This window comes from Rhagoletis zephyria, unplaced genomic scaffold, assembly GCF_001687245.7.
Source record: "Rhagoletis zephyria isolate East Lansing unplaced genomic scaffold, Rhagoletis_zephyria_1.1 Rzeph_scaffold_06132, whole genome shotgun sequence".
Lineage (NCBI taxonomy): Eukaryota > Metazoa > Arthropoda > Insecta > Diptera > Tephritidae > Rhagoletis > Rhagoletis zephyria.
In genome coordinates this window covers 7773-15544 of record NW_016163215.1, presented here as the reverse complement: position 1 = coordinate 15544, position 7772 = coordinate 7773, and positions in this window count along the sequence as shown.

Sequence of the window (7772 nt, the reverse complement as noted above, 5' to 3'; positions counted from 1 at the left end):
GTGGTAGCCTTTCTAAAACTGTTCTTCTAGAAGTCGCTTCTTTTAATGGTGACAGAACTCGTAAGCTTGTAAGCTTGTAATCCTGGTTGCCTAAAATACCTGTAGGCTGTCGTCACATCGTCGTAGATAAGGGGGAGAGGGATAAAGGGGTAAGCCCATCATTTCGGCATGTACCCCCACAACAGCCCAGTGCAGACTTCCATGAGTCTGTAGATATTTTCTTTGCTTATTCTTGTAAAAGCTCTAGTTTTAAGTGGGTCGTAGAATGTCCAGAACTGCCGGCTAATCCTATACGATCCTGTTTGGTGCCACCTCTGTCTAGCTTTCGAGTGGTAAATTTCTTCAATGCTGTCTTGGATCAATAAATCTGCCTGAGCGAGACATCCTTGTTCACCGCGTCGCACACGTTCCGTGCGGAGCCGCACCTTGTTTGTCGCCGTCTCGTCTCCGTAAATGTCCCTTTGTCCGGAGACTCATCTTAGGGTGATTTAGTATTGATCAGAGATAGATCAAGGCCAACTCTATCTTTCACTTCATCATCCAATAGTTGAGATCTAACAGAAGTAAATAGAAGAGAGTGCCTAAATAGTCGCTTAGCTATCCGAAAAGATATTCACTCGCGTTATGGCGGATGCATTCGTTGGGTGATGTGCCTTAGCTCCTCCTTAATTGCAAACGTTTCGGCTTGGAAAACGCGTGGATGGTCTGGTAGGCGAAAGGATAGCTTTAAGTTGTATTTCTCAATGAAAACCCCTCCACCAACTTCTTGTTGGATCCGTCCGTAAATACAGCTAAGTTTTTCAAGAACTCGACCCTATCTTGAGTTCAGTCACTGTGGCTGGGGGAATGTCCTGCGGGGTTTGTAGTGAACCAAGGTCTTAGACAGGATACAGTCAGTGGGCAGTGCTTTGATTTTCGGCGGTAATGTGTTAAGGAGGGAGCTATGCCCAAACGGTCTTTGCTTCCAGCGCCCTAAGACACGCAGTCTTATTGCGCTGTTAGAAGCGAAATTTACAATAAAACTATCTAACCTGGATCTCATTGTCCCCGTTACACCAGCGGTTGCTGACCTATGATATCCGCTTAGCTTTTTAGTTACGTAATCCTTAGTAAAGGCTAGCCACCAGACCGGGGACTTCTCTTTCAGGTAGGCATGTTGAGGGTGGGTATGATAAATTGGACGTTGTGTCTCTAATGTACAGATATAAAAGTCCTCAAACGTTTTGAGTACAAAGGAAATTCGGCTTAATGGGCTGAGATCCTTAGCATTGACATGACCACATTTCCCTGCTTTATGATTAAAACTTACTTTGATCTTCCTGCAGCTAATGAGACCTGGTTCAGTATTAGGCATCCTCTTCCTATAAAAATTGCTACCGGGACTGGAATGATCCTCTCTGGTGCTTCCTGAATGATTGGTAATATTCCGTCCATCTCTGTGATTTTCTCTCTCCAGTAGTTCCAAGAGGTCCTCGGAGGAGGTTGGTAAATAGTTTAGGGCAGCGCTTTCCATTTCGTTGATCCTGAGGTGCAAGTCTCGAACCGGCATAATGTAACTTTGGCTTTTCAAAGTGAGAATTTATTCACTTTGAGTCTTCTCTTAAAATCACTCAAAATCCCTTTGTTGTACCTGTTGTTTGGGGGCGAGTACTTTTTTCAAATTTAAATACGCCAATTGGCACTGCTATGCATGAGATCTCGGTTTTACCAATCATTTAACCTGAAAATTGACTGCTGTCGCATATTCATATCGCAAGGTGCGTTTCGCTTGTCGAATTGTTTAAATAATTTTAAAAGCTCCAACCCTAACCTCACAAGGAAATATTGCAAGCAAAAATGTGTTCCTATACTTGAAAGCCAACAAGTCGAGAGTAGACCCAATCGGCTTTGAACAAAATAATCAAAAGATATCGAACACCCAAACACACTAAATATACTCTACATATTTACTATAATGAAAGCCACAAATCTGCATAGACAAAAGCTTGATTTTTCTTTGATATCCTTTTTACTAAGCAAAAGTGTAAAAGTGCACTATTAAAAGAACACTATCACTGCTTCCTATCCTCACAAAGTGCTTAGTAGCTCTGCATAGAAATTCTTCGATAAAAGCAAAGAAAAAAATAATAATAATTAAAAAAGAAAGATGCAAAAATCTAAAAACTAAAAGGATGCTCAAACTTGACGATAAAATGTAATTGGATCTCCTAGTACGTTTTATTTATAAAAGAAAAATGCAACAACAGCAAAAATTTAATGAGCAAAAGAATGCGCATAAGCGAGTGTGCGTGCGTGTCTGTGTGTGTGAAAAGTCGCACCAAGGTGGTAAAAACTATGTGAGTTTATTAAGCTGCAAATTAAAGCGAAGTTAATGAAACAAAACCAAAAGTGGGGAACTCTAAGCACGCAAGCTGTGAGAATAGTGTACAAAAATGCCAACGTTTTTGCTCTCGCTGCTAAAGCAGTTGAAGCATACCTACAGGCGCTAAGGATCATCTAAAGCAGTCGCATCTATGCGGAAGAATTTCTACACCAGATGAAATTTCCTTTTACAATTTGATTGCATTTGAAAATTCTGATTTTTTCCCACACGCTTTTGCCTTTACCGTTTGGACCATTTCACGTTTATGGCATTTACTTCGTTTGCATCTTTTCTGTTTTTTTTTTTTTACTAAAAGTCCTCTCCTAAGCTGAGAGCTATGCGATTTACTATTTGTATTGGCATTCGTGTTAGCTTGTTTTTGTATGCAGAAGCAATGAAGTGAAATTTCCGGGAAGCAACCCACAACACCAAAACACTGCTCAAGTGCGTTCGTACATATGCACGTATGTACATTAAGGTGGCCCTAAATCAGTAAAGTCGGAATTGTAATGCTCTCACCCCCTTGGATTGTTCTGTATCAAAAAAAAGTATACCACTATTTTTTTATTTTGAAATCAAAAAATATTTAGAGGTCGCAAAAGCGCTCAAAGTTTTCCATGTAATTTTATACGAAAAAAAAAAAACAATTTTTCGTAGAAATGGTAATAATTTCTGGAAAATCAATACTTCTCAATCGGAAAACTCTGGTTCTCTTCAGGAGACTTTCAATAATAATACTCAATTGTTTATTTAACAATTTTTTAATACTAACGGTTTTTTATTGGCCCTCCCATTGGACTTTTCCAAGGTTTTGCCGGACCTATAAATTATAGTTGGGATGAAAAAATGGTTAAATAAACAATTGGGTATTATTACTGGGAATCTCCTGGAGAGAAACAGAGTTTTCTGATAGAAGAATATTTATTTTTAAGAATTCTATACTATTTCTACAAAAAGTTGTTTTTCCCCCATATAAAATACATAGAAAACTTTGAGCGACCTCTAAATATTTTTTGATTTCAAAATAAAAAATAGAGGTATATTTTATTCGGTATAGAACAATTGTAGGGGGTGAGAGCGTAAAGATTCCGACTGTACTTTTTCCCCCCCACATGCATTTTTGGACCACCCTAATGTACATATGTACAATAGACCGTACCAGAAAAATAAGTAATCTAAAGATTAAATTAATAAAAATATACTTTTTTCTTTTTAAAACAGTACAAAGTAAAAATTAAAAGAAAATTATATAAAAAATAGTAATCAAATAAAGCAAAAAAAAAAATAATAATATACGTTTTTAAAAATTAAATGAAATTAAGAATTTTTTTATTTAAATTGTAAAAATCTTTAAAAAAAAAGTCAAAAACGGAAAAAATTCAAAACAAAGACACAAAATTAATTAAAAAAAAAAGAAACAAATCATTACAATTACGTACAATTAAAACCGGGAAAAATTACAAAAAGCTTCTAAAAATTAAATGAAATTACAAAAAGAAATTTTTCTGTTTAAAATAATATAATCTAAAAAAACTCAATTAAAAAAGAAAAATTTAAATCAAATTCAAAAGGAAAAAATAAAGGTTAGTTTCTACGAACTTATTGAAATTAAAAAATATTTTTCGTAAAAAAATATATATATGTAGCTGTTTTTGCAATACGGACGCTTTTTTAATTTTTTTTTTGTTTTCGCTAACTATATAACGTACTAAAAATTTTTCTAGAAAAAGTAATTAATGAGTGCCAAATTTTTAAGAAACTTTCCAAAAAAAAATTTTAGAATAACGATTTTAGGAGTTTTTGTTGTAGTATTAGCCATAATTTTATATAGCATTATTCCCAAGAAGGCTTCCCTGACGAGCTATTTAGTCGGAGGAGAAAGAGAGGCAGGTAATTGAATTATTTGGTCTTTGTTCTCTCAAGTCAGAGAGGTGGGAGGTGTTAAGCCCCATTATTTTTTTTGTTCCAGCCTCCAATTCAAATTTCCTTAAAATTTTATAGATTTCCTGAGGTATACCGTAGACCAATATGCATCAATTAAGGAAAAATCGAATGTCGATTCTCGAATTTTTTTAATCGATTCACGGATCGAATCGGAACTAAAAAAAAACGAATCGGAAGGGCTCGATTAATCGATTTAAAAACGGCATCTCTAATGTACCCAAATATGTATGTATATGGGGCGTTCCATACCAAAATGGACGGGGCTCACACTTCATGTGCTTAATTTGTTTCAAATTTTTAGGGTTGAGGGATAAACATAAATAATAAATAAATATGAAATTTGAGCTTGAGCACAAAAACAAAAACAAATCGATTTAATAGTTTTCCAAATATCTCGATAACAGGGCGAGGAAACAATTTGAAAAAATCACACATACGCACATCAAAATTCTCTATGAAAAGAAATATTTTTAAATTTTTTTTCTATAAAAATTTTTCACATATAAATTTTTTTATAAAAAAAAATAGTTTTTGAAAATATGCCTTCTCAAAAAAAAATGAAAAAAAATCACAATGGTAGCTATAAGTATTGCGCAATATTTAAGTATAGTATTATGGGGTGCCCTCTACAATAATTTGAGTTATGATTTTTTTTTACACCGAAGTTGACTACATTACAAATTTGAAAATTTTTAATTTTTTTTTTTTTTTTTTTTTCAGTATGCAGTTTTGTTAGCAATTGCAAAACTAGCGTATTTTTTTAAATTTCCTTTGAAAACGGTTTTGCGCATTTCCATAAGAAAAAAGTGCAAAAAGCCGTCAGCATAAAAAATATTAAAAATCAACGCAATTTCGCAGTAGTTTAAAACTTGCACTTTATTATACTTAATGGGCTATAAAAGTGCATACTCGAAAAAATTCTAAAAAAAAAAATAAAAAAAATTTGTAAAATTTTAATGTAATAATTTTTTTTTATTGTCTAGTGCACCCCGTAATACTATACTTAAATATAGCGCAATACTCAGATGGCATATTTTCAAAAACTAATTTTTTCATAAAAGAATTTGTATATAAAAATTTTTCAAGAAAAAAAAATGTAATAAATATTTATTTTCATAGAGAATTTTGATGTGTGTATGTGTAATTTTTTTTCCTCGCTCCGTTCTCGAGATATTTATAAAACTATTCGATCGATTTATTTTTGTTTTTGTGCTGTAAGGTTTTTAAAAATGTATTAATCATTTCATAATTTCATATTTAGTAATTATTTTTGTTTGTCCATCAACACTTGAAATTTGAAACAAATCAAACACATGAAGTGTGAACCCCATCCGTTTTGGTATGGAACGCCCCATATATCATTGTACATTCGCGTATGTACAAGTGCATATATGATAGCATGCATAAATCCTTGTGCAATTCCGTTTAAAGGCCTGCAAGTAGCTTAACACTCTATTGGCAGTGGCGGACAAAGCTAGATAATCCAGCGCCGCACAGTGAGTACGCCAGCCATAAATTCTATTGCCGTGCAAGTGCATGCATTAAATATTTTCCCAGAAAATTTTATGATTTTATTTCCATTATTGTATGAGTAAGCGACTTACACGATAGTAGTAGCTTTTAGCTTACCGCTAACGCATCTATTGCAGCCAGCTTGTTGGCCTTCTAACCACATATGTATGTATGTATCTCGGTAGTGCTGCTGTTGCCTATCATTGCTATGCATTACAATGCGTTTCATTTGCCGCACGCTCACTGCGGGTGGACTTATTGTCCTCAGCAGCGTCTCCTTTCGCAATTGCGTCTGCTCTCGGAAATTACGCTTTGTTGTGGCGTTGATATCATATTCGCTGATAATGACTTTTATCATTGTTGCTATGGTTGCTATTGTTGCGAAAGGCTGCAATTCAGCCAGCTAGCCAACAAGTCAAGCTGGTGCATTCTAATGTATAAAATGAGGTGAATTGTGTCGCCTGCACTTTGGCAACAATGTTCTTAGTGTTATGGTGATTTTTATTCGTTTATATCTTTTCTCGTTTCTTCTCAGCGGAAATTCAAAACCAGAAAAACAAACTAAAAAATAACTGATGAAATGTTTGACCTTAATGCACTTGCTCTGAATGACCCATTTTTTCCGTGGCCTTAAACTTTTTCTTTTCTGATGGAAATTTTAATTTTATATATATTTTTTTCTTGTATGATCTACGAATCCCTTTTCATTGTTAACGAAGTTAAATTTATTATACCACATTGGGGAAGCATCCTGGGTCTATGAATTCCTGTAAAGTCCCTTTCGTGGAGAGAATATCTGAGGTAAACCCGGTTCCTGGAAGCGATGAGCGTTACGAGCTTATGTCAATGCCACATTAGCTTGGTGACAGAGTTAATTTGCTCCATGCTATCGAAAGGGAGCTTTCTGGGTTGTGTACAATAGACTTCCGCTCCTATACCATGGTCGATTCTTGAAGTAATAGCTGTCGTACTACAGTTTTCATCATTAATTCTTAGTTGGTTCTGGGTACTTAGAAAAAAGACCTTAAAGTTCGACCTCGGAAGATATATGCAGGCCCCTGATGCTAACTTTGGGCATGTAACGGACCGTCAATTCTTTCCATTGTTGCCGTAGGGATCCCCACGCATATCATGCCTAGAAAAGAGGCAATAAAGATGGAAAAGTCCCGTTTCGGAATCAGCTTGGAAAATGCTGCCTAACATATCAAAACATAAAATGGCATAACAAATCCTAATGCTGGATTTTCACTAGGCATTAAATGGCAAAAAGGACAAATGACAAAGTTGGGCATTAAAAAATATTCGAGCCATTACGTTAAAAAAAGTGTCATTAAGTTCATTTCCACATAGCATTTTTTTAAATGGCTTATATTTTTTGCCATTTCAATGCCTAGTGGAAATTCGGCATAAGATAACATAATAACAAAATATAGCATTATATAATATAACATAACATAGCATAACATAAATAAAACATAAGATAACTTAGCAAAATATAACATAACAAAACCGAGCATAATGTAGCATAACATAATGTGATAACGATATAACATTCCACAACATAACACAATCGGCAGTAAGCCTGTTCTAGCACCGTTTGAACTTTGAGCAACGGACATTTTTATTGGTATAATCTTTATATTTGAAAATGTGTACAAAAAGTTTGTTGGGTTAAAGAAAAAGAAAAAGTTGATTGGGTTAAAGAAAAATATGCGATACGATTTGCACCAAATTTTCGGGCAAATACCCAATCGTGTGACACTACCTTTATACATATGAACAAATCTCACGAGTTGTTACATTTTTCGAGAAAAACGTTTGTGTACACTTATGTTAGAGAATACATTATCTTTAGTTTTGCATTAAGAACAAGATTCCACCACGAAATTGTATTTAAATGAAAACTTAAAAACATTATTCTTCGCGAACATATTATATATTTCGAGTGTTCCAA